General features: G+C 45.5%; 1 long non-coding RNA gene across 1 annotated transcript in view; it reads right to left on the bottom strand.

Annotated features, from left to right (window-relative positions):
- Positions 1-25,254, bottom strand: part of LOC309441471 — an 87,660-nt gene extending 62,406 nt beyond the window's left edge. The window contains exon 1 of the long non-coding RNA XR_014184383.1: positions 25,124-25,254. This is a non-coding gene — a long non-coding RNA (uncharacterized lncRNA). The remainder of the gene's footprint in view (positions 1-25,123) is intronic.
- Between the last annotated feature and the right edge of the window lie 2,670 nt (positions 25,255-27,924).

The following is a 27,924-nucleotide window of genomic DNA, read 5'->3' as shown; positions in this document are numbered from 1 at the left end:
TGTGGAGGACTGGTAAAGCAGCTGAGCAAAGACAAGTCTCAGTACAGTATCACTTGTCCGTTCAAGCTCTCCATAGATACTGATGGGGCAGATGGAATACCTGATCGGGCTTTAAGTGACCCACCTTCTACTGGCTCAAACATGAGTTTACAGGTAACATACACAAACTCTGTAACTCTAAGGGAGATTGACAAAGCAACAGATAATTTGGTTCAACAAAGCCAAGCCAGCAGACACTTGCAAAGCCCTAAGCTCACCTGAAGGCACAAAGAACTCAAGAAAGTATCAAAAAAGTTCCACAGGGAAAGAGAGAGAATAAAATAAATTCCCCTAATGTACCACAAATACCAACCACCACACACTACCTACAAACCATATGTTTTTCCCATCTGTTCTGTTATCTTCAACTAAATTTATAGTATTTGGGCTATCAGAAGAATTGTCAAGCCTGAGCTGGGCAGGATTATAGAACCTAGGTGTTATTACACTTTAAAAGACATTTTTCCATCCCCCTACCATTCCATGCGCAAGACTATACATTTCTCGTGCTGCCCTGTGGCTCTAATACTATGGAGGATGCTACACCCGTTCTCAGCTAAGTGGCAGGCACCCCATGCCCCCCAACAAAAGAATAATTCCTCTGCCTTTCAGGTTTTGTGTGCGTCCATCCATGGCACATTGGCTCTGTCCTGCATGTGTGGCAACAGTGCTGTTAAGAGCATGCACGCACAGAGGGAAACCACTTGGAAAAACCCAACCCTGACTGTCAAGTCAAATAACAGCCCTTTACACTGAACCCTACCCCCCTCGTGCACAACGCTCTCCGGTTTGTGCATCGCTTGCAGTAGCTGTCTACCTCTCAGCACCTCCATCCAGAAAGCAACAGGGCTCACAAAAGCCTCCAAAAGCCTCCTAGGAAGCCCACAAATAAGTACAGCAGGGAAGATTCCCGTTTGGTTTTTCACTTGCAAAGGATTACGGTAAACGTAACGATTTTCCGCACAGAAGGTCTTTAAAGAGTGTGCAGAATTCCAATAGGTGTCTCATTACTGCCAAGGCGTGGAGCAAATGGTGCCGCACTCCTGCTGTCTGGCCCACCTGCCTGTGCCAAGTGGTTCTCTGCAGCGCTGCCTCATCCTGCCCACCGCCAGGCGCTGGGCTCCTGCTGCCGAACCCACGCTGCCTCCAGGAACTTCTCTCCTTGGCTAAAAGAGCTGATTTCTGAACCGTGCTAAAGCTCAGCAGCAGTCCCGGGAGAGTCCAGTTCCCACTTCGCCCCTAAACAGTGAGCACGGAGGAGGCGCTGGCACAGCACCACGGCCCTTCTGCTTCCCGGGGCGGATGGCAGATTGCGATGCCATTTTCCTCCCAGCCCCTCCGTGTTCGTGGCTTTCACCTGTCACAATCAGCAGTCACTTCCAAGCCTGCTGCTGTCACAGAACAGGCAGAGGAGTTCAGAAAGGAGTGAGAAGTGCTGTTTAATTCTTACAAACGTTGTTGCGCAAAACAGGATTGTAGATATCAATTCAAACCACACTTTTTTTAAAGATTTTTTTCAGTAGAGGGAAGGGCTTCTTGCATCAGGGACTCCCACGTACAGGAACATCAGAGCAGGCTACAGAGTCAGTGCTCTCCCTTTCCTTCTCACAATATTCAAGCAGCTCTAAGGCAGGTGGAGCCCCAAACCCCCTAGAGTGCCCTGGAGGGTGGTAATTAGGGCAGGTGGGCAACGCAGGGGCAAATCCCACTTCTAGGCAGCAATTTCCCTGGCTTTTACTACAAATGGAGCTGCGGAAACAACAGAGTTCAGGGTTCAGTGGCTGAGCAGAAATACTAAGAAAATAAAATTTTACAATAAACAGGAGGATTCTTAAGAAGGTCTGCTCAAAAAGGAAACCACTCTTTCAAAACATTCTGTCCTTCTTTTTCCTTCTTTTTTTTCTAGATGGAATGGGAAAAAAAATCCATTCATAAATTTGAGTTTGCAAGTGTGAATCATTACTGCAAGAAAAGTGTCCACCTCTACGTTATCAATGCTTTCAGAAGTGCAAAGCAGTTTTTTTGATACAGGTATAGCTACATGGATAAAACACAATATATTTCAACCATTATACCCCAAACTATTTATCGCATTTGATGCTGCGTTTGTTCATCTGTATGTTCAGGAGTACGTACATGCGTGATGCACACATGCAGGCATGCTCGCTAGCGCTCTCTTCATCTGAAACCTGCTTCATCTCACAATTGCGCCCCGAAGTCAAGCAACATGCAGTGATGTCGCAAGGCACGACACTCAGCCTGTGATCAGCCAGCCAGCCAGAAAGAACACCACCACTGGGGATGTACAGTTTTGCCTTTTCCCACATTGAATGGAGCATTAACTTCAAAGTCTATGATCCCTTAAATCTTTAACAATAATTAATAGGAGAAAGATGACTAATATTTGTGTTTACTCTTAAACCCGCTCTTGGGGGAGAGAATAAAAGCTCAAAGAAAGTGACATTTTGTGCAAGCAAAGTCAACAATATTAGTTATTCCTGAATTGGTTTGGCTTAACTCCGGTGTTAATGCTTTACTTGGCCTTGTGCTCCCAAATGGATTGCATTTAGCACTTCAGTTCCTAGGGCATGAAATATTTCACTGCATCGGCTTCCCAGTGCTGACCAGAGCAACCTGAGGGCTGCAGCAACGCCTGCCAGGTGCCACGGGTCTCTGCAGCCCCGAGGAACCATCACAGCCCAGAGGAAATCAGCTCACACCGCTCTTTCACACCAGCCAGAGCTCTGATGGGCAAAGCCAGACTTATTCCATCCTATGTTCAATGGCCATTACAAAAGAGGTTGCACAAATAAAGAGTTCAGAGAGACTAAACCAGGAGAAAAATATAAACTCTCCAGTTTTTCCTGTGTCAGCTCCAAACAACCCATGGAAAGAAAAGTGGTACAGCTGACAATCTTTTCCTAAGCTTTCACCGCAGATGCACACAAGGCCGTTTTAGGATGCGTCCGTATGGGCCACATCTGGCTTTGCTTTGTGCCAGGACACTAAGGCAGGTCAGCAAACTCAAGCCCTGCTCCCTCCTGAGCCAGGCACTGAGAACTTGTTCAAGTGCCCTGCAGAGATCACCGGGAAGTTGGGCGATACAGGAATACCCTGCGGTAAGGAGATTCTCCCTTAAGCAGCTCTGCTGAGTGCTCTGCACCCACAGTAAATCTAAAGCCAGTCCAAACCAAGGGGAGCATGGGCCAGAAGGCATGGAGCTAGCAATCCTCTGTCCTCCAGCCAGGCAAGCTTGCTGTTATGTTCATCAACAGGATGAGCCTCAGGACCCAAAAACTGGCCAGGTGTGTAAACTAGCCCTGGAGTCCAGCCCACATTTCAAGGATCGCAATTTTCTTCGGAATTTTGAAGCGCACAAATTTCTCGTTATTCTTGCCTTGTTTTAGACCCCACTTTATGGTGTGCTGCCACTTTATTTCAACACATGTAGGGAAAGAAAAAAATTTCACTACATTTTGTCTGACCAATTCAGATTCCTACCAGTCAATAATGGAGCAAAACTGACACAGAAAACAAATGTCCCTTATTTCAGGAGAGCTCACTGCAAGGGCCTGATCCAAAAGCCACTAAGCTGAACGGGAGTCCTTGGATTAGGTTCCTAACAAGCTTCAGATGCTCAGTCACTTCCATCAGTCATTTACAAAGATGAGAATGAACTTCAAAGAGTTTTATGTAGAACTGAAGTTCCAAGACTTTGGATGTGAACATCCTGGGACTTGTAGGTGTGTTTCCAATCATCTGCAGATGCAGCCTGCAACGAAAGGAAACACATCCCTAAAGGTTCTGTATTTTGGAGGCAGAAAGGTCAAAAAAAGTGTTTTGTTTGCAGGAGATAGTCAATTCATTCTCTTACTGATTCTTATCAAACCCTTACACAAGCCAGCCCTGAACCACCAAGACAGGAGCCAAACTACTGGAATTTAATGGCTCGTTCTCCAAAATGTATTGGCTAAAAAACATACACTGTGTTCTCATTCGGTGCTAATTTACTTTAACAATAAACTTATTGTGACTTGTATTCCCACTTCAAAGAGAGTTTTTATGTGGCAAATGGGAGGAGCATAAGTGGGAGTTTTCCTCTGGTGAATAAAACAAAGATACAGTAAGGTGAAGAAAAAAGCTCAGTAATTATCCTTGGTAGGGTGTAAGCCTATAAAATAGCAGTGCTTCAAATTATTTGCAGACTTGTCCACATTTGACAGAAATAAAATCTTCCAGAGGACAACACACCTGTGCCACGGGTAATTGCCCTCGCTTGCAAATGAGAACTGGCCCAACAGATGTTTATTCCACCACACACAGACAGTGAAAGCAGTAGGAGAGGCTTGGCCTCTTTGCAGAATCGGAAAATTATTCTCAAAGACTTTCCTCTGGAAGAGCGACCCAAGAGAAGAGCGGTTTGCAGGATGCTGGGCAGGACAAGGTCAGCCTGACTTCCACCCTCCACGTCACAGCTGCCTGGAGAAACACTAAAACAGTTTTTCTTGAAAAAGATCAGTATCATTTTGTGCAAATCATAATGTTTGGTGAAACATGTCGATTATGATAGAACTGTAACGGGGAAATTAGTCCAAACATTCCATTGCAATCGTATCATATAGTTAATGCTACAGTAAATATTTACATTGACCCTTCGTGGCCACACATTTCATATTTAATATGACTATTACACTTAAAATTAAATCTAATAGAACAATTCCTAGGGAAATAATCAACATTTCCCTGGATTTGCTTCACATAAGATGCTGAGATTTTCATTTTTCACTTCAATTACAAATGAATTTTTAAACACTTAGACTTCCTGCCAGCCAGGAACGTTGGCTCCTCACCAGCAACAGCCCAAGCTCAGTGCTGGGCACTGGAATTGCTGGGACACCCCCAGGTTCTTGCTCCTGACTAGGAGACAGTCCACAGCAATTTTTTCCTATTTTGCCCCAGTTTGTCAGTCTGTCCCTGAAGATACTACTGTTCCCTTCTACCTGCTGAACAAGCTGGCGATCTCCGTGTTGCATGTGTCACATACATTCACATATATCTTACTATACAAAGTATGTATATCTATATATATCTAAAGTACATAGATATCCATTGTCATTATTTAGCCCAGCAAAATACTTCTGGCGCTTTGTATCTGTTTCCAGCCTTAGTGGTAGACAGACATGTAAAGGTGTTTGATCAGAGGCACTAAAAGCATGTTTAGAGTAAACACTTGAGGAGCAGTCATTGAAGCCAGCCACCCTCTTTCCTAAGAGCCTGTCACACTTTCTTCCTCTTCCTCGCCTTTTAGTTGACTTCAAGCAATTAATTTTCTGAGATGCCAAGCGCATTTTCTTCCATCGCTCAAACCCGCATGCACTGCCTGGTGTAACCAGCCTCATTTTCCCAGGAGAAATGCTCAAACTGACCCTGCTTTGCATGTGAAGCTTGGACTAGATGGTCTCAAGAGGTCCCTTCCAGCCTCAGCTGTTTCCCATCACAACAAAACCAAATCAATGTGGGAGAAAAATCAGCAATAAAAATAGTTACTTGCAAAGGATCAAACTCTGTTCTTCCTGCTTCATTCACACTCTGCCACTGTCTTCTTTTCCAGAATACCCCTAAAGCTGATGCACATTAATCAGCTGGATGCAACTGGGAGTCTTGCCAAAATATTTAGCAGGAGTCTTGCAATATTCGTCAAGCATCTTACAGCACCACCCGTGAGTCAGTTCAATGTGAGAGAATTTTAACCTGCATTTGGTTAAACCACACACTGTAAGCTGTCCCAGTCGTGGAGGGCGGGAGTGCTTAAACAGAAGCCCAGTGCACTTGGCTTTTACTCTAAAGTCTCATAATTTTTAAGGCTCTGGTTTGGTGCGTCTGAATTTTAGTCTACCAATAGCTGCGCTTAAGAAAGTTGATACTATCAACTTAGAATGTTTTTTATTTTATATCGTAATGTCCAAATAGCTTTGCATTATAACTGTAATTTATGTATATTGCATACAGTACGCATTATAAAATATTTTACCTGCATTAGGAAACCTAGGACTCAAAGTAAGCTAAAAAAAAAAAAAAAATGTAATCAGTTTCCTTGTATTTGCAGGGTAATTTCAGCAGCTTTTCTCCTCTTGCTTCACCAAAGCACTGTAGCTATGCTAAGACCCCACAAATCCAGTCCCCTCAAGGGGATTTCTGACCAAACTGCACATACACAAAGGTTTGAGAACCCCAGATCTGCTTTGGCCACACTGAAGGCTGACAACTGCTTTCCAGATTTTTCCAAATCCTACTTTCTTTTGTCTCTAGTGACGTTTCATTCAGGAGAGGAACAGAAACCATGCCTCTTGGTTTACGTTTCACTGCACAAACACCTCTGTGCTACTTTTAGACCCTTCTGAAAACGTCACAAAGTCACCCACGAGCAGCAGGGACATTGAGGAGGGAATCCCTGCTGCTCGCGGGTGCAGTCAGGATGTCAGTTTATCAAGAGAAGTGGTCTGCAATGGTCTACACAAACCATGCAATGGTATTGCTCATTATTTTCCCTTCTATCTGCACTTCCTACTAATCATGACAATCCACAAGGAAGTGAGGCTCGACACTTATGTTATTATCCCAATTTTTATGTTTTCTTATGAAGTTAGAATCAAATGAATCAAATTTCTTACAAATCAAATCAAAAGCCTCAAAACAACTGGTATTTGAACTAATTCCCTGCCTCAAAAACACATATGGCCCGTTTTCTCCATTAGCAACATCATTCTAATCAAGAATCTCCCTAAAAGCGTTCACAATCTTTCTCTACTGAGAATACGAAGTGTCTGTTCCTGGCACAAATGTGTACTCCTTCTCTATGATTTTGACCTTATGGTTATTCCTGTGCCATTGGGGTGGGCTGACCTGAGCAGAGGAGCAGCAAGAGCTCCTTAATTTGGCAAATGAAAAAAGGGAAACTTAAAGGAGATGCTACGGACACTTCTGCCAGACCTCTTAATGGAAGATGGCAGAGCGTGCTATCAAGGGGCCTTGCAAGGGAAGTAACAGCTCCAAAACAGGGCACACAGCCCTGGACAGCAAATAATCTGTATCCAGGTCCCCCCGCTGCTGTCGGTGTCCCCATGTGCTGTCACACTGTTAAGCATGCCAAGAAGCTATAGCTAATAAGGGTACATATCGCAGTATCACACAGTATGTTTGTGGTATGTAAACTTGTGCTCTTCCCTTCAGCTGCAGCATGGAAATATCCTCAGGTGCCCCGTGCCCCAGTTTCTCTGTAAATAAAACCTATGAGTAATAGTACTTCTGTACACCATAGCTACACCTGAAAGGTGCTGAGATAGCAGGAACAGGGGGGTATAGAAGTACAGCTGTGACATGTTCTGCAGCTGACCCAGAAACTCCAGGGTAAAGGTATGAACCGCCACCGACTGATAGAATTAGCTTGTATGTTCAGACCTAACCATCAAGGCTAAAAAAAGAAAGAAAAAAAAAGAGTGTTTTAGTAAGAGAACAACCCAATTCTCTTACACAATTCTCTTGCTCATTTTCCGCTTCCACAGAAAGTTTTATCTAGCATTAATGTTAGCAACAGGACAAGTAGGTGTTTTTCCTAGGAAAGGTCCAGCAGCAAAGGTAAAGCGTGCCTCTGCCATTTAAAAAGACACGCTGACTGTAGGAAGAGAAAGAAGCGCTTGTTGTACCATCAGGTGAACATTTATTTGCTGCATCTTTAAACCGTTGCGCACTGTATCAGAAGACATCCCAGCCTACCTGGGTCTCTCCTGTCATGTATGCAATTTGCTAGTTAATGAGTTACTTAATAGCTCATAAAGTGTCCCTTAGGCTCCCCTCAAACTACAACCTCTCCCAGGCAGCAAATCAAGCATTGATCACACTTGGAGGTGTGTTTCAAATCAAATGTCAGAAAGCAGAAGACCACCCTATTAAGAACTAATAAATTCATTCCTGGTACTTTTTGCTGGGATTGTGGGGGAGAAGATGTGCACCCTGCCTGCGTGTTCGGGGACAGGGCCTTTGAGAACACTCTTCCATTTTGTCACTGAAACGTGGAGAGACAATAGAACAGTGTGACCACCACACAACATTTCAGCCCAAGCTTTCCATCAGGTAAACCAAGACCCGGTTTCTATGTTCCTGGCCGTTGGGCACAGCTCGCAGCAGGAGGTGAGCGCGGCAGAAGCTAAGCTGGGTTTCCTGTGGAGCAAAGGCCACAATCCATTGGCACCATAACCCAGCTAAAGTGTCTGGATGGACTTTGAAATGTGCCAGAAAATGTGAAAGTTTGCAAATTAACTTGGATGTTACATCCCAGTCAGCCAGTGTAGAGTACCTTAAATGCTACCAGGGAGCATGGCATGGAGCATACGTGATGGAGGATGTTTAATGTTAACATCTGTACTTACAGGGTCACTGGCAATAACAAGTCGTTATCTAAGTGACTGGTGACCCCCAAGCCCAAGGTTGCCAGTTCTTTTGGATTTGTGGTTATGTCCTACTAATAAAACACAAATCCTCACTAAGAAATCTATTAAGACTAGAGTATCTCATCAACAGTACAATACAGTACAGTTATGAAATATAAAAAAAATGCATAAGAATTTGAAACTATCTAGCATGTACTCTTAGGGTGTTATCATTCTATTCTAAAGGGTCTTATTCCAGGACAGATTTTGTCTAAATGAGTATTTTTCATGTAGCGACTTATGGATATGCAATGTGTGCCTGAGTGAGTATACTAAGTAATGAGTAACATCTTAGTAGGGAATTCAGTGCACTTACTGGAAGAAGGTTTTCCAGACAACTGAGAATTCAACTGTTACATTAGATTTATAAAATACTTCAAGAGTCAACATTTCTTTACAGTGTATCCATGCTACATTTCATAGATTCAGCACTACATGCAAAGCACAGATTACAAATGATACATGCTTATGAGCAAGTACCTCTGTATAAACATGGCAGTCAACATGGCTTCACCAAGGGGAAGCCATGCTCAACCAACCTCAGAGCCTTTGATGAGGACATAACGAGGTGGATGGATGATGGCAAAGCAGTGGATGTGGTCTATCTTGACTTCAGTAAAGCACTTGACACAGTCTCCCCCGGCATCCTCGCTGCTAAACTGAGGGAGTGCGGTCTGGACGATTGGGTAGTGAGGTGGACGGTGAACTGGCTGAAGGGAAGAAGCCAGAGAGTCGTGGTCAATGGGGCAGAGTCCAGTTGAGGCCTGTATCTAGTGCAGTGCCTCAGGGGGCAGTGCTGGGGCCTATATTGTTCAATACATTCATCAGTGATTTGGATGAGGGAATAGAGTGACTGTCAGCAAGTTTGCTGATGACACCAAGCTGGGAGGAGTAGCTGACATGCCAGATGCTGTGCTGCCATCCAGAGACCTGGACAGGCTGGAGAGTTGGGCGGGGAAAAATTTAATGAAATATAACAAGGGAAAGTGTAGAGTCTTGCATCTGAGCAGGAACAACCCCAGGTTCCAGTATAAGTTGGGGAATGACCTATTAGAGAGCAGTGTAGGGGAAAGGGACCTGGGGGTCCTGGGGACAGCAGGATGACCATGAGCCAGCACTGGGCCCTTGTGGCCAGGAAGGCCAATGGTACCTGGGGTGGGTTAGAAGGGGGTGGTCAGTAGGTCAGAGAGGTTCTCCTGCCCCTCTGCTCTGCCCTGGGGAGACCACACCTGGAATCTTGTGTCCAGTTGTGGCCCCTCAGTTCCAGCAGGACAGGGAACTGCTGGAGAGAGTCCAGCGCAGCCCCCAAGATGCTGAAGGGAGTGGAGCATCTCCCGTGTGAGGAAAGGCTGAGGGAGCTGGGGCTCTGAAGCTGGACAAGAGGAGACTGAGGGGGGACTCATTCATGGGGATCAATATGGAAAGGGGGAGCATCAGGAGGATGGAGCCAGGCTCTTCTCAGTGACAACCAATGATAGGAGAAGGGGCAACGGGTGCAAACTGGAACACAGAAGGTTCCACTTAAATTTGAGAAGAAACTTCTTCCCAGTGAGGGTAACAGAACACTGGCCCAGGCTGCCCAGGGGGGTTGTGGAGTCTCCTTCTCTGCAGACATTCCAACCCGCCTGGACACCTTCCTGTATAACCTCATCTGGGTGTTCCTGCTCCATGGGGGGATTGCACTGGATGAGCTTCCCAGGTCCCTTTTGACCCCTGACATTCTGGGATTCTGTGATTCTCTGAACACCTGTGTTTGCAAGGCACACAGTTTGCAGCATTCAATGTTCCTTCACTTTCTGAAGATCTATGGGTTGTTTTAACAAGGGAATTAAATACCCTTTTCAGTAACAATCTCTCCTTCCTCCCAGCTTTCTGGAGAATTTTGTTGATAATTTTTGATTATTTTTGCAACCGAGCCATAAAATGCACACAGTTAAAGGCAGTGTTAAGGTGGCTTTTGTCTTCATCCTTTGTTTCCACAAGAACAAGCTCCATTGACCCAAGAACCTTCCAAGCAGTAGCAGTTCAGCCCTGTCAGCATGCACAGCTGTGCTGCTGGAGCCTCCAGGGCCAGGCACTTCAGCGCAATGCCAGCAATTACATCAGCCCCCAGCGATCCTTCGGGAGAACCTCAACAAGTTCGGATTGGGCTGAGCAGATCTGGACGAGTGCCGGTGTGTGGTCAGGCAGAGCTTTCCAAGAGCAAGGCAAGAATCCTGTCCCACCGCAGGCTCACGGGACTGCGGCATCCTGCGTGTCTGCAAACCCGGCCCTGGAGCCCGAGTGCACCCGCCTCTGGTACAGCTCCCAGAAGCCAATTCTTGCTGCTTCTGCAGGGCACTGTTTCAAAACTCACACTTGCGAGTTCTTTTTACCCTTGTGGTGAGAAGGATTGTCCAGAGCAGGGGCGTCAAACTCATTTTCACCAGGGCCACATCAGCCTCACGGTTGCCTTCAAAGGGCCAAATGTAATTTTAGGACTCTATAAAGGTAACTACTCCAGAGTGGAAGAGGTCAGTGAGCTGCAGAACTGCACCACGCAGGGTAGCATTTGCCAAGGAAAGAAGCAGGTTGACTTTGAAAGCATCGCAACACATTTAACCAAGTTGACAGAATGGGAGAAAAGAACAAGAAAACAAACTCAAGGCAAATGGCATTTGATCTGGAAATTATTAATATTTGAGACAATAAAGACAGACCCCCTGAATACTATTTGCATAGAATCGCTCCTCAGAGCCAAACCACGCTTTAAAGCACTTCATCTCGAAAGAGTACTGCGAATTGAAACAGAACTGCTACCAGGACTAGAGGGTTGTGGTGCCAGAAGACGTCAAATTGAACACGAAACAGGATTTTCAGTCTTTTGTATACTCCATAAATATTAACAACTTGACACCCCATAATGAAAGCAAAATGCACTTAAGCACGTGCGGAAAAACCAAACTAGCCAACCATTCTTCTTTTAGGACTGCAGTTAGAAATCAGTTGTAGAGGTCAGAGTTTTCCAGCATCACTGTAGGCTGGGATTAACTTCATGGTCATTGTGAGTGCACAAGAGGAGGATCTGGCCTTGCATGGTGCAAGAGGATTGCAAACACCATGAAACAGCAACCCAGGCCTTCCAGCCCTTTGCTGGATAGAAGCAGCTGCCAAATCCTGAAGTCAGCCAAGGCAAGAACTTCCACCCTCTAAGACATGCAATAAAAAAGAAGTACTAACTGTAAGGGGGGGCAGGAAATGGACTATTTGAGTTTGACTTAGAATATCCACCAATCATGGGATGGTCCAAATTCCGTGTTTTGCTCCAAGCATCTTTCAACAAAACTTTTCTATATACCCCTTGGAGAGAGCTGGAGAGGGCGGGAAATTGCCTCTGTGCGCAGAAAGTAGTGGGGAATAAAAATAGAGATATATTTGTTTCAATTATTCCCCCACCCTGCAGACCAGCAAGAGCTTTTGGACACACCATCAGCAAATAAGCATTTATAAACATTTATGTTATTGCCAAACAGAGTGGAATTCCATTATAGCACTGAGAAGGGCACGAGTTGCTAAAATATAGCTCTGTAGTACCTTCTTGCTCCTCTTAAAAATAAATTTAAAAAGAAGAAACACTGACCTTACCCATACCATCAAACACAGCCCCCAGGAGCACCTTCTGTCCAAGTCCCAGACCCTCCTGAAGGGAACCCAACCCTGCCTGGAAAGTCCCACCTCCTACTGAGACAAATTGTACTTTTATGCACTGGTAAATACAAACTGTGGGTGTACCTCCCCCAAGGAAGGGTTAGAGCTCCACAATGCTCCTAATCTCTAAATTGTTGAGGTAATTTCATTTGACTTTGCTGATAGATCAGGAATGTATTTTGCAGAATCATTTACTGATTGCCCATTTCATTCCTTTTAAAGTATTCCCAGAAAGGGGAGGAAAGGACAGGGACATTTTGTTCTATATCATCTTTACCTGCAACCATTAAGATATTTGGATTTAGGTCTTGTTCAAATTTCTTCTCCCAGCAAAGGAGGGTAATTACTCTTGGTCTCTCTCTTTCTCCACCTCTTGCTGCCCACCACTGCCCTTCCTGCTCCCCCTTTAGGAGGAAATGCAGGAGCATCCAGGGGACCCATGGCCCCTGACAGAAGTAACTCTCACCGATGTTTCTGGAAGAGGCAACTTGCACCATCACCCTTTCAAAACTCCTGCCACAACAATGCTCTGAGCTCCCCCAGTTGCCTGTGCAATATACTTCCATACTGACCAATTCCAGAAAGCACTTCTACATTTAAGACTCAAAAAAAACCCCAAGAAGAGCAACAAAAAGACAGAAAAAGAGCTGTAGAGAATTTTGCCACAGTTGTGCAGGTACTTAACTGGCCAGCCAGTGACACGCTCAGGTTAGGAGCTTCTACCTTAACCCCAGCCAGTGGAGCCCAGCAGCCTGTCCTACCCAGCGGATGCTGTTACCAGGGCTCAGGATGACTTGATCTAACTTTTATATAAAGTACATAAGAACGATATAAACACATTTTATATAAGAGATAAAAGCACGTGGTTTTAAATTAGCTCGTTCCACAAACATAGGCTATTGAACTGCCCCGTGTGCACACGGGGAAGGGAGCAACGGCCAGGTGTGTGCGTAGGAGTGTGTGTCATGAAAAGGGGAGCTGCATCGATAGGCAGCCCATAAATACTCAGCGCCTGGGCTTTGCGCTGCAGCAAAGCCACAGGGGGATAGCCTCAGGTTGGTGTGTAATGCTTTACAGTTTAATGATATCTATCCTTGTTTCATTAAATCTGCTGTCTGCTTAGCTGCAGATACTAGCTGAGCACTCCCTTGGAAAACCTGTTTTGTTACATACCCGAGTATGTGAAATTCAATAGATATTGGTCACTGAAGTCCCATAGGGCCCAGCTCAGGAGCACATTCTCAATTTTATGCATCTTCACCTTCATGCATGTGCTTAAAATGACTGAGTACCACTGGATTGCATTATGAGCACCACCAAAAATGATGCGTTAAATATGCTTCCCCTGAACCAGCCTCAGACAATTCCAGCTTTTTACCAGAGGAAATTTGAGTAAATCAAATTTTAAAAAGTTACGAAACCTTTTAAATAGACATTCAGTCAAATTATTCTATTGAACCTTTTGATATGTACTAAAACCACATTTTTAAAAAAAATTACAATTTGGTAATTTAATTTAAACCATCCATGAAAACAAAGGATTTAACTGCAGTGCAGTTAATGATTCAAATAAAAAACAACCAAACAACCCTGGCTGTTTACATCTTTGACACAGAGACTTTTCCTGGCCCCTTTTAGCTGTCCATACAATACATTGTTAAGTTAACACTTAATAACATCAGATTAATATATAACAGAGAGAGGCTGTATTGCAGTCTCATTTGCTCTATTTAGCAAGTTCTATTAAATTCTGTTTTTCTCTCTTGCAAGATCATAAATATACCAGTGTTCACCTCTGAGAATGAAAGTCTAAAGTGCAACTTAATATGGGCAAATCATTTTGCAAGTAATTTGTGACCCTTGATTTGAAATCCCATTAAAAGTACCTATTCTGCTAAATGGGGGATGTGAGGCCAGCTGGAACATGAAGCAGAGGAGTGTGTTGCCCACTTCCCCCTCTCCAAGGCTGTGAACCCAACCGAGGGCAGGTTGGCCCCACACGAACACTGCTGGCCGTGAACTCCTTGGCTTCCTGAGGAATATCACTGTGCTGGCTGGCACTTTGTGGAATCTGCCCCTTGCCAGCTTGTGGATGTTAGAAAATTCCTGGACCAAGAAGCACTCTGACATACTGAAACTGCTATGAGTTGCTAAGAGCTAGAGCCCACACGTGCCAGACAACAGGCAACTCTAACGTGGACTAACATAATAACAACCGCCCCCTTCTCCACATGCGAAATAGGCAGCAATAAATTCCAAAACACAGGCTGAAGCAGGGATTTTGGAAAAGATCCGTAAAGGAGACCATGGCTCAGGCTTCTGGGGATGCACAAGGACCCTCCACAGAGGAGGGAGGGACTTGCCTTTGCTCACCAGCAGCCCGAAGGTCTGTGCAGGGAGCCAAGCACCCAGTGGGAGCATTTCCAGAGGGACCTCGGGGTGTCTGTGCTGGAGGAAGCACAGGAGCACATCACCGCCACACACAGAGCTGGACCATGTCAACAAGTCAGGTTGTAGGTGGGACTTCACCAAACTCTCCATTGTTTTTTACTATCCTTTTAACCATCTCCTCAGGCTATGTTGACTTTCCACATCCCCTCCCCAAACCTGAAAGGCCATTGGAGATTAATATTGCCACAGTGCTGCAGATGTGTCCCCTGCCACCGGGTGCAACCAGAAATCACAGCGCAGCCCATTGGGACCACCCTGCTCTGAGCAAGTGGAGATGCTCTTGGCTCGGTGAGGGATTTCTGCTAGAGTTACTTGGGAACAGCTACAAATTTAGGTTCCCAGCTTTATAGTGGTCCACAGGGTAAGAGTATTTTATGCTTTAGTACAGTCTAAACACTAGTTCTCCTGGTGACTTGGTGATGTGCTCAGTCCTTAAGATTTAAAGCCCATGTTATAGGAGCAGGAAAACCAAATCCCCAAACAAACAAGTGTAGGAGGAGAAAATACATTCTGGCTAGAACTTCAGCACAGATACAGTTCTCTTCTTAATACCTGGAGATACACCTTCAAATATATGAAAGAACTATAAAAAAAGCTACAAATATGTCTATGTCTGAGTAGTGGTGAGACAGCAGAACTCCTGCAAGTGCAATTCTGACAGTCCTGACCAACATTCAGTGTTTGAGGGGGTGAGGGGTGCATCACAGCTCCCCCACTAGCAGCCAGACTCTTCCACAGGACTTGTTATTGCAAAGCACCTAGTGCCTCAGATCTGTACCTGAACTCCCACAGAACATAGGCACTCTAAGGCATGAAGTTTAGTTCAGGTCTAGCTCTAACATGTATGCATTTTTGCCAGTTGTTCAAGGTATAATGTAATAAATTATAGCAATTCGGCAGCAATTGAGCATGCATTTTTACACAATATTATAATAAACACAAATGAAGAGATCATTTCTAGACACATCTTTTCTTTCTAAAACACAAACATATTTGTGATATGTTCTAGATGAGGTGAACTGATACAGTTGCAACACTACCAGACCTCTCCTGCCTCATACTGAGGTTCGGCCAGAACAACCTGAAACTTTGCTGTGACAGAGCATGGGAAGCCTCTGTGCACTTTAATTCCAGGTGCCTATACTACAAATGCCAAGTACAACTGAGCATCTACCGACGTACAGCTACCCAAACACAGGAACACATTTCTAGGCCAGATTTTCCACCATCTCAAAGGATTTGTTTGCCCAGAGGTACCCCGGTGTCCCCAGATGAAGTTTAAGCATTCCTCTCCCTATAGTTAATTCTACTTCCCTATACACACTGCACTTACACCAAGATCCAGCTCTCCAGAATCTATTAAGCACAGCACATAATTTAACAGGGATGTTGTAGATTTAATAAGACACTGATTACACACAATTGCAGAAGACATCCAACTATAATATTGATATGGGGTGGATCACAGGGCTGCAAAGTTGCAGAGACATTCCATAATCAATTGGCATTTAACATTACAGCTTGCTGGCCTACAGGATCTCTGTCAAATGCATAATTAGGAGCTTTAATTAAAGGACTACCCACAGCTTTGTAAGGAGCTAAAGACCAAAAGCCTGCAACAACTGAGAAGATATGCATTTTGTCACATTCTTATTATCCTCAACTACACTATGAGCAGTAGTCACGTGCTAATTACAGGTCTCTCGCAACAGCACACTGGGCAGTTTTCCAGGCTGGTATCTCCACTGCAACCACAGCCAAACTGCAGCTTCTTGGACTCTGACTGTTAACTTTGTCCCTGCACCCCACCCTCAGGAACTATAATATTTTATATTTCAGGCACTTAATAAGTCCTATAATGGATACATTGATGAAGTTGCTGTTCCTCTGAGATGCCCACATTGAGGCACCACATCCAGAGCAAACCTTGTCTTGCATATGAGTGACGGGACAGCCAAGAGACCTAGTTCCGCTGTCTAGGTACCCAGTAAGGTCATAAAAGAAGGAAGATAGAGATTTATCCTTTAAGAGATTGGTGGATTTTTCCCTCTCTCTGCACTGACTCTTCTCCCCATTTATTTCTCTAAGGCTGGAAATGCAGTGTCCTGCCAAGGACAAACACTGTTCAGTCCGCTCTTCTGCACAGCCCTGCCAATTAATTAGCAGTTGCGCTACAGGATGGGTGATGGGAGTGGATGTCTTATGGTTGTGCCGGGGAAACATGGGCTGCAGTACACTCACTGGTGAGCAGCACACAGAATACCCCATAGCAGCAGAAGGACGGGGGACAAGGCGCACTGTTGAAGCTGAGTCCTGCTCAAGGAAAAGTGGAACACACTTCTTGCCACAGCATCTTCAGAAAGGTGGCAAGATGGGGCAGTGCCAGGCATCTGGCACTGCCCTTTCCTCAGTTCTAATATGGCAGCATTGCTGGCGCTGGGCACAAAAGATGTTTTGGTAATGCCAGAAAGCTTCCTGTGTTTTGCAAGTTAGCTTGATTTCATGCAAGGGAAGTCTCCTCTAAAGGCTGTTGAGCCTCCAGAGCTAACACAAAGTAATGGCCCTCAGGCACTCTATTGCTCTCTGTCACCCAAAACATGTCTATCTTTTGCTAACAGTAATAATTCATCAAATTTAGAGAGACACGTTTGCAGTTTACTGTATCACCATAAAAGCTAAAGGTGTTATTTGCCACAGATTCAGAAGGTGTCTCTGAAAGCATTTTTGTTCAGTTCCCTTTCCAGACAGCAGAAATCCTGAGTTCTCTGCATTTGGCACTGTGTAACGTACCAGAGAAAGAGACACCAAATCCTAATGTACAAACCAATGAGTATACATTTATTTACCAGTGGAAATTACATATTAACAGCTGTTAATACACAAGTATAGCTGAATAGCTATTTCTGAAGCTTCTCTGTCTTTTCTTGATTTTCAACTCAGTCCGTATCACCTTAGGCACTTGTGCGCTGCTGCTTCTAAAAGGATCCGCAAAAGATCCTCTCAGAAAAGGAAAACATCAAATTTCAGCCAGGATCCACAGCTCTCCAGAAAAAGGAGAAAAGCCACTTATCCACATTAATAAAGAAGAGAGCTGAGTGCATGTAACCAGGGCTCATATTTCATATTATTATGTATGCTAAACCTACCGTTTATAGCATAGATGTACCTAGAGCCTTTAGTTCTGACCACTGCACAATTTAAGGCACATGAGTTTAGATTTTAAGCAGTTGGAGAACAAAGTTAATCTCACTCTGAACTTAAATATTAATATAAGCAAGACTCTTTCATATCAGAAATCCTTCACATGTTTGTTATTACATGAATCCTCCAGAATATTTTCTAGCAGAAATACTTGGCACAATAAAAAAGTTCCAATGTATTCGTTCAGTTTAAAAAAATAAAAATCAAGCTAAGATCGCAAGGCTAGTGATACAGTCATATCCCTGAATATAACCCGAGACTCAGACAAACCAGTAGTGGGAGGACCATATATACTTAGCGACTAGGTTGTCAGCGTGAAAACCTCAAGTGGGTTGTAAGTGTAGGGTTGACTGGCTTTGGGTTTTTTTATATTTGCTGATTCAGCTCTGACGATCAGGGATGTTGCTCAATTTCACTAAGTAGACTAAATCAACTGATTTCATATTTATTTCAGTTTTGTTTGCTTTATCTCAATCCATTTGGCTGATAACTAAGCCTGGCAAGAAGCACTGGCATTTTCTTTAACGATCATCTTCTCCAAATATGATCGTACTCGTTTTCAACACCCTTGAAACCAGACATGCACAAAATCAGACACAGACAAAAAAGACCCCAACTATATCCATTAAAAGTTAGAAATGCTCTGTATGCCATGCAAAGCCAGCACTAAAGGCACTTGGTCTACAGGAGAGACTTTTATGCTAGTGTCAATAGCCAAATGCACTTCCAAACAGACAAATAATTCGGGGGTTTGGTTGGGTTTGGGAGGTTTTGTTAAGTGTCCATTAATGACAAAACGATTCACCCCATGTTTTCCTTTAAACCTGGCTGTATGCCACATGTTGACTTTGCCCACAGTTACTGGTCACTATTAATCAGAAACAGCTCCTTTTTTCCCCTTTCTTCAGAAAACCTGGCCTTTAAGTGGATTTAGTGCCATTTTCAGAGTGCCAGTTCAATAAACAGGGGACCACATTTTTTTTTTTTAAAGGTCTAATACTGTTTTGAAATTTCATAAGCAGTCAAAAGTGACATCACTTTTCTAGCATATGTTCCTAACCATAAGTGGTGGGAATTTCAAAGCACACTCAGCATTGGTCTCTTTTCCTTTCCCACTGAATCAACAGTCAGACTTTTACTGACCCTAACAGGAACTGAATTTGGTAAGTATTGTGAAAGCCTCACTCAAAGTAGAGCAATTAAGGAGTTAGATGAAAGCAGCAGAGTCTCCTGGATTTCAGGACTCTTCACCTTGCTTCTCTTTCCCCATTTTTGACCAGCATTGCCTGGGCTTCTAAGCCAGAATCCACCTCTGCACAGCAAGCAGGTATAGTCAGGGACTACAGAAGTCAGAGCCCTCCTGCTTTCCAGAGGCGCTCTCACCTTCCTACACAGTATGAAATAATAATAATAAAAAGGCACTGTTTTGATAGAGACAAAATGGTTGTTCAAATAGTTCCACTAATTTCACAAAGATGCATGATAATGTTTCACATATGGCTCCTTGCCTTTTAATAACAAGAAATTGAACACACATTTCAAGACACAAGTTTTGTTGATATGCTGCTGATAGTCCAGAGTAACTGTTTGCCTTGTGGTTTTAATTATTCTAAAGACAGCCCAGGGATCATTTACCCAGAGCTAATGGGTTTATGGGCTCTTTAAGAAGCATGATAAGCCCACAGATGTGGCAGCGAATGGCACAGGGTCAGTGCTACCATGGGGGCCTCTACTCTGGAGGGTGAGAAGGTGGTAGGGGAGCAGCCTCATAATTATCACATGGCCGTTAGGATAGTTGTGCTCTGTGTAAACATCCCTGTGTTCTCTGGAGGGGACTCTGATCTGGAGAGCACAGTCCACAGCCCCAAGAGCCACTTCCCAGCTTCACAGCAGCATTCCCAAGGACAGGGCTGGACCACTCATGCCTTGAGGGTCAGTCTCCTGTTCCTCCTGCAGCGGAAGGGCCCGGCACTTATCCCCAGCAGTCACCCCACGTGCGCTAGCCTGTCTCCAAACAGCTAAAATACCCCAGGACACCACAGCTGTTGTGCTGTCCCCATGCGGTGCCTGCCTTGCCAACACCTCACACCAGCCCTGGGCCTGTCTGAGCTGGGATGGAAGCAGAGCAGCTGGAAAAGGACAGGCTGCAACTAGTTACACCAGCTAAAATGACAACACTTTGGCTGTGAAAATACATTTCTGTTGCCATTAAGTCTTGTGCCAGGAACCTGACCAAGATGCTGACAATGCTGTGCCATCAACTGCCTTTGGAGTGTGGGGAAAAGTGCCTGTAGCTCATGCGTTTCGGAAGAGGGAACATACCTGGGCCCCCTGGAGCAAAAGGGACCACCCCTCCCATGACTGCAGCTTCCCAGTCACAGTGCTTTTACCTGGATAACAAAATGGAAGGATTTCAAACTACATCAGGATACTTTAGGCCCAGCTCTCACTTAACACTGACCTAGCACAAAGCCACTATTCCCAGATCACACCAGTAAAAGGTGGGTAGGAATCTGGCTACTTCTATACAGGCTGTGTTACACAACGTTAAGCATCATTTATTTTATAACACTACCCGTTATTCAATCTAGAAAACAATTTATATTTTAGGGATTAAACATAACCAAACTTATTGTATAAACTCTGGAAACACCTTGAACGCAGAAGATTATTTTATCCAGAACATGAAAAGTATAGGCAGAGAACACAGGAAGCCCTAGGAGGCAGAAGCCAACAGCATCTTGGGTTTCAGAGTTAACAACACATTTCAAGTGCCTGAAAATGCAACAGGTTGATTCTCCCTGCACCAGGAGAAAGTAGGAGGCCAGCAGCTTCATGGACACCAACACAACTGCCCCTCCTGCCAGGGGCAGGAGGAGAACCAGGCTCCCAGCTGCAAAGAAATCCTTGCAGTCTACATAGACCTTAAGAAAGTGATCAGACCTGCCACATTAGAAGTTTCTCCTTCTTTGCAAGAGACCCTATCAATTTTGCAGAGGTTTTCAGCCCATTATCACATTACAGGTAGGCAGTTGTCATAAAGCATTAGATCTAAGCGAGGCTGACAGCATAACTGCAGGCTAGCTCCAGGCTTGGCAGTCTGTGCAGCACCTGCAGGCACAGGACCAGAGCTGCTCCATCAAGAGACAGGCTGGCGTAATCTGCTGTGAATCACTTTGAATTGCTGCCCTTAATTGACAGTGCACTCAAGACCTGGCCTATGTAGACAAAAACCTCCAAGTCCTAGCCCACACACAGAGTCCTGCCAGGAACCTGCTTGCCCTCAGATGATCAACAGCTTGAGACCCACCTTTTATTTTGCTCTGCTCCATTGCTACTGCAGGCTCACCACCAGCACAAGAATAAGCAAGAAGAATGTTTCTCGTGAGAATTGTTTAAGTTTCTGTCAGGGGCGGGGGGGGGGGGGGGGAAGGCACATCAACATCCTGCTACCCTAAGGGAGAGGGCACACGCATACCTGACACAGGGTCACAAAAGCCCAGACCCTGATACCCCAACCAGCATCAAAGTGCCCAAGGCTCTCAGGGGAGATGGCAACTGCTTCCCTCTCTGAGGATACCAGCATTCTGATAGATCATTCAGGCTTTACAGCAACTTTCCTTATAGAGAACATGAGGGAAAATACATCCGGAGAGTACAAAAGGCAGAAGACAGAAGTCATGATTGTAATCCTTGCACTTGAGCATGAGCCTAATCCCGCTCCCTCCAAGCCAGCAAGCATCTGCTAGAGATTTAAACAGGCAGCTGCAGAAGCTGCCTTGGCCAGGTGAGGAGGATTCCTCTTTTCCTACTGCTGTCTCAAGTCACCTCCTAAGGAAACTTCCACCTCCTCATGTCACAAGCTAAACTGTAAGGCAGGCACCTCCTTTGGCTTTAAGGTTTGTTGTTCTCATTGATACCAGAATTTTAACAAACTTTTAGAACCAAATTGTTATTTATGCTGCGCTGGAAGCATCAAGAAACTGAAACTGAAAGTGCTCAAATGCCTAGCCCCTGTGCTGCCAATATAGGATGTAGAGAGGCCAGAATACAAAGGGGATTCAGGCCTTAGAAGCCCCCTAGATTTTTTTTTTTTTTTAATTAATTAAAGTTCCAAAAACATTTGCTGAAAAGATTAGGGGCAACATTGCTGGGGAAGGTGGAGAGGGGTGCGTTCTGGCTGTTGAGCCAAGCCCATTCTCTGCCATAGATGCAGTTGTCTGCTTCCTGGTGAGAAGCCAGCTGAAAGAAAAGCCATAAAGAGATCCCATGGCCAAAGGAGCAGTTTCGGTGACCAGCCAAACCCTTCTCCTCACTCTTCTAAAGCCTGCAGGGCACAGACTGCAGTACCTGACCAGAGCGAGAGCAGCTTGCTCAGAGCCACAGGACCTACCCAGGGCTGGATGCTGCATCCTGCACCAGCTCGGCCTCCCTCAGCATCCCCCAGGACCAGCCCAACCTCTTTGGGATTTGTTCAGCCCTGCACATTCATTTCAAGGGCTGATTTGCAAGAAGGACCACCAGCAACCAATGTCAGATCTGGTTTAGGACTTGGTTTGAAGGCATTCAGATAGAAGAATAATTGCACAGGGATGTGGTTTACTCCGGAGAAATAAAGGCTGTGTTTAAATGTCTGAAATTCCTGGTGACTCTAATAATTGCAACCTCCACCCCAATAAAATGCACAAATAATGTTATTGAAACTTTTCCCATCAAAAGGTATTATTTTTGGTTTAAAACAGATGCAGTAGTCAGTATTTAAAAGGAAGACGTCTGGGCGGGCTTACCTCTATTTCAAGGGAAAACTACTGGAACGTTGGTTTAGTCTTTCTGTGTTTTTATAGCCGCCTTATTACAACATTATAACCTTCACACAGTTCCTCTGTTGCTTTTGCGAACCAACTGGAAAGCAGCTCTACAATCACGCACTGAGGAGGTTTTATGACGTTAAGGTGTGTTTAAGAGCTGACCTGGTAAGCCACCACGTCCCTGAAGAAGCACTATCTCCACAGTAGCTGAGTGCCCTCAGTACCATCCTGTGTCAGCCCGATGGGCCCCAGCACTGCTCCAGGCATGGCTATTGCACCAGTCTAGCAGACATCAAATTAATTCTGGAATTTACGAGCGCCCTGCCAATTTTGACTTGGAGGATGACAGGGCTACATGACAATGGCTTGTAGGTTCAAGACGATACTTTCAGTGGCATCTTGATGCATCCAGGCACATACTAGTAAGTCTGAGAAGGTATAAGCTGGTAAAGTGCCCACCTGCAGCTTTAAGTGCTTAAATATCAAGTGCCTGCATCTCTTCTGAAAAGAGAGCTCAGGATCCTCAGCACTCGTGGAATTTTGCCTTGAGCTCTCTGTTGACCTGCATTGCTCACATGAGCAAAGTCAGATGCATCTCACAGAAGCTGGCAGAAATTGGGCCAGCGTTTCATGATTCATGTGCCTATAGGATTAGCTATAATTAGCATCTTCAAGTAAGACAATAACTGTATCATTCTCTTGCACTCCATGGATGCAGCATCAGCACATATGGAAGACATTTATTACTATAAATATTCGGGCACTTGATAGTTATCCAAAAATATAAAATCAGGTTAATCATTCTATCCTATAATCTCTGGCAAGAGATTTGAACTCAGGTTTTTCTGGCTCAGCTTAAGGTTTTACATATATGATTGCTTTTGCCAGCTGGCAGCACTAAAAATCTTAGGCTGAAGTAGTTCTCCAGCAGCCAAATCAGTCATGTTACAGAGCTTAGCTTTTTGCAAGCTGTATACTACCTAAAGATATCTTGCTGTTGCGTAGATCTACAAAAGTTTACGTAGGACAGGTAGAAGAATTACTTTTCTTTTCAGAGTTAATCATTAACATCTCTTAGGAAAATAAACAATTGTGGCTATTGTCTTATTTCCAAAGGTTGCCCTAGGGCAGATTAAATACTGATTGCATTTGCCCCATAATACAAGGGCAGCTATACTGTCCCTGCATACATATGTGTAAAATTGTTTCCAAAAATAAACTGGAAGAAGAAACCCCTAAAGAATGCATAACTACCCATCAGAGCAAAGGCATGGGAGAATAAACTAACAAACTTCACTTTCAAAAAACTACTCAGCAACATCAGCACCAGTGGTTATTCAGCTTCCAGTAACACATCACACCATCCTGGACTCATCAAGTCTCCACAAATGCAATAAAATTCAATGGCCATTTTACAGTCTCCTATTAGGTGTCATAAAAACCACAAGACCCATGTATTCCTCCCCAGCCCTGCTCTTCAAGGGAAACTACTGGGGTTTCACTGCGCACAGGTCCATGATCTGTGAAGTTCCAGCAAATACAGGCCCACCCTCGGTTCCTGGACCTCTCCCAGCCCACCTGCAGCATCACCCACTGTGCATAGAACAGAGACACTTCAGAGGCCTGGCCCCAGCTCCTGAGCCCAGTCCCACCTCTACATAAAGGGGACAGGACAGCTGCTTTCATGGGACACAGAGTCAGAGCCAAAGCAAGCGCTGCTGGACCCATGCCAGCCCAACACAGAGGCAGGCCGGGCACCCTGCAGTGAGCTGCTGGAGCTGGGAAGCTGGCACAGAGCCATCCCAGGGCTCCACAGGACCTGCACGCAGCCCAAGCCTCCAGCAGGAGCCAAGCTGGCTCTTTGCACAGGCTCTGGGACACATCTGTGCCCCAGCCTTCAGCAAATCCCAGAGTGGACGCGCCACCCGGGTTATTGCATCACCCATCAGCTTATGGCCAGCTGATGGGAACCAGAAAAACTGGTGGGATCTTGTTACAAAGGGAGATTACAAAAGAGGAGGGCAACTAGTAGCTGAACACAGTGATGTTGGTGTTTGTCTGGGATGGGAATTCCTCCAGTCACATGTAGTTTCTCAAATGTTCATCTTCAAAACTTTTTTTTTTTTTCCAACTGGCCTCAACCTGACATCCACAAAGAGCAAAACTTCCCTGTACCACCACAGTAAAGGTACCATATAGATAAAACACCCCATCTTTGAACTGTGTGCAAGAAGGTAGAACACGTAATAAGGTTTCTGCAGTACAGAACACAGGGTCGCGTGCTCCTTCTTCACTGGGAAACCACAAATAACACAGTTAAGAAGGTTCAAGTTCCCTTACAAGCTTCCACCTACTCCATGACCTATAGCTCACCAGCACCTCCTCACAGCCTTGCTCAAGGAGCACACAGGCTCCTTCTCCTTACCCTGGCTGCCTCCCACATGAACTCACCAGCATGCTCTTCTGCAGCCATTCCTGCTCCCCTATCAGAAGGTCAGAGGCACCCAGGTCAGCACTCACCCACAGGCTGCAGAGCTTCTTGCCTAGGACACCACCTCTTGCCTTGCAGGACACTCTTCTCCAAAACTCTTCACCACCTATTAATTAAAAGACAGCCCTCTTAAGCCTGGACAATCAGCGAGTTAGCCAACCCTCCCCCTCACAAACACACCTGGAGGCATTTAAGCCTTATCCCACACACACACCTGGGTCAGGTCTCAGAGCTGAGCAAACCCCACTGAGGACTGGTAGCACCTGCCCTAAGACACCTTCACCTCCCAGTTCAACATGCACACCTGCCCATGGTGTTTTGGGCAGCAGGAACAAAATAACTGTGGCAGTACACTGGTTTGGAAGGCTGGATCACCAGCTGCATATTGCAGTGGTTGATATATTTGCTTACATGGCTACATATGCACTATACACTGCATTTCACACCATACATGCATTTGCAAGACAATAACTTCTATTTATCCATAGAACCAGAACTAATATTGCATCAGGAAAAAAAAATTGCAGAGGGTGAGTGCCTGTTAATCATAAGCTAAAGGGGAAAGGAAAAATTTTAAGTGAGATATAAAGGGAGGAAGTGACTCAGTGGGTGGGAGGGAGGGGACAAGCGTTCCAGACAGATGGGACATGAATAACTTTTCCATCTCCCTCTCTCTCTTCTCTCCCAAGTCTTGCAGGAACTGCTGTGTTGAAATAGTCAGTCATTAACTATTTGATGAGGTTTTAAAATCTGAACTGAATTCTCTCCATGTAACCAACTATTATTACAGGGTCTGCATCACAGCAATGCAAGTGTTGGAGCCCTTTGGCAAGCCAGAGCGGTGAAGGCAGGGCTGAGCACTCTGGAGGAAAAGCCACTAAACGGCATCAGCTGCTTCGCTCTGCATAGCCCTGGAAACGCCGAGGGAATGGGAGCAGTGGTGATTAGTGAGCCTGCAGACCAACTGTGACTGAGCGACAGGGCATCTGTCCATGCAGCCGCGCAAAAAGCCGCAGTGCAGGCTCTGGTGGTGTTGCTCAGCCCGCGGGAGAGCCAGGCCCCGGTGCACAGCGAGTGAAGGTGGTGCTGGAGAAAATGAGTGCGGTTCTCCAAAACCCCTCTCGCTTTGGCTGTCCTGTGGTGCGGTCCCTGGCGCAGATTCTTCCACTTAACTGCATCCACGTTTCCAGAGGGCTGGGACACAGGTAAAAATGCCCTTTGGTGCCAGTTTAAGGGCGGGATTCAGGCTGCAAGTGCCAGTAAGTTCTCCTGCTGCCCATGGGGAACCTCTCCCGTTCAGTCCACCTTATGCTACATAAACAGGCTCTGAGAAAACCTGAATGAAGCATTTCCCTTCCTGGATGCCAAAGGCTAATTGACCAGCACAAGACCTGCTGAACTTGGTGGAACCAGGGTGGATATAATCACTCAAGAGAGCCAATAACCAATTAACTGAATGGCTTCAGCAGTTTCGAGGTCTGCCTCTTTATTCGAGAGCAAAAGAAAGATCAATTTCTTAATAAGCTTTGTAATATCTGCTATTCCTTCCCTCTCATTATTATTATTAGCACTGCAGCAGTGTTTTGTGCATGTAATGAAAGAGTAAGACAATGGCTGAACGGCCTGGCTAGTAGAGGAGTAGGCAAAGTCTCAAGCGAAAAAAACATATATACATGTACATATATAAACCAGGAAGGCTGTACATGTCCTCCACAGCACAGGCCTACCAGGTCATGGGGGGCATCTGACCACAAAGAAAGAAACCCAGAATGTCAGGGGTCGGAAGGGACCTCAGAAGATCATCCAGTGCAATCCCCCCATGGAGCAGGAACACCCAGATGAGGTTACACAGGAAGGTGTCCAGGCGGGTTGGAATGTTTGCAGAGAAGGAGACTCCACAACCCCCCTGGGCAGCCTGGGCCAGGCTCTGCCACCCTCACCAGGAACAAGTTTCTTCTCAGATTTAAGTGGAACCTCCTGTGTTGCAGTTTGCACCCATTGCCCCTTGTCCTTTCATTGGTTGTCACTGAGAAGAGCCTGGCTCCATCCTCCTGACACTCCCCCTCTATATATTTATAAACATTAATAAGGTTTCTCCTCAGTCAGAACCTACCCCTGCTGATCGCTTTTACCTGTTTATCACAGCTTTTGCACATGGCAAAGTGAAAATTCACGATTACAGTCAGCACCACTGTGACGGCCACGGGCTCACTTGCCCGCCGGCCCTGCTGTGGTGACAGCGGTGGCACTGCCGCGGTGACAGCGGTGGCACACAGGGCACCAGCACATGCTCCCTTCTGCCACCAGGGACACTGGTCTCTGGCAGGGGCTGGGGCAGGTACCGCCTTCATCTGCCACCGCCACACCAGCCCCAAGAGACAGGCTCCTCAAATCCCATCCTTGCATTGCCCTGCAGTTCCCCTGTGTGTTTTGCTTTTGAAATTGCAGGTTCCTACTCTCTCTGCAGCTACATCATCCACTGGAATCACGTTCCCCTGGTCAGAAAGCCTCCGGCACTCCTTGCAGTCTCCTCTTGCAGCAAGGCAAGAAACAGCAGAGCAACATACACATTCCTCCCAACTCCTCCTGTTCTCCTCCCCTGAAATCAGGGCCGCTTGGAGATAATGATCTCACCCCTGAAGATGCCAACGGCATCCTCTGTGTTTCTCAGCATCCCCCACATGCCCCATCACACCCTCTCCGGCAGCCTTCTGGTGCAAGCGCAGGCTCCCGTTTGGATGCGTGACCCTGAGCGAGGCGC

The sequence above is a fragment of the Streptopelia decaocto genome, assembly GCF_964273445.1.
Source record: "Streptopelia decaocto genome assembly, chromosome: 6".
Taxonomy (NCBI): Eukaryota; Metazoa; Chordata; class Aves; order Columbiformes; family Columbidae; genus Streptopelia; species Streptopelia decaocto.
The sequence above is the reverse complement of the archived record's forward strand: the minus strand, read 5'-3'. Positions and strand labels throughout refer to the sequence as shown.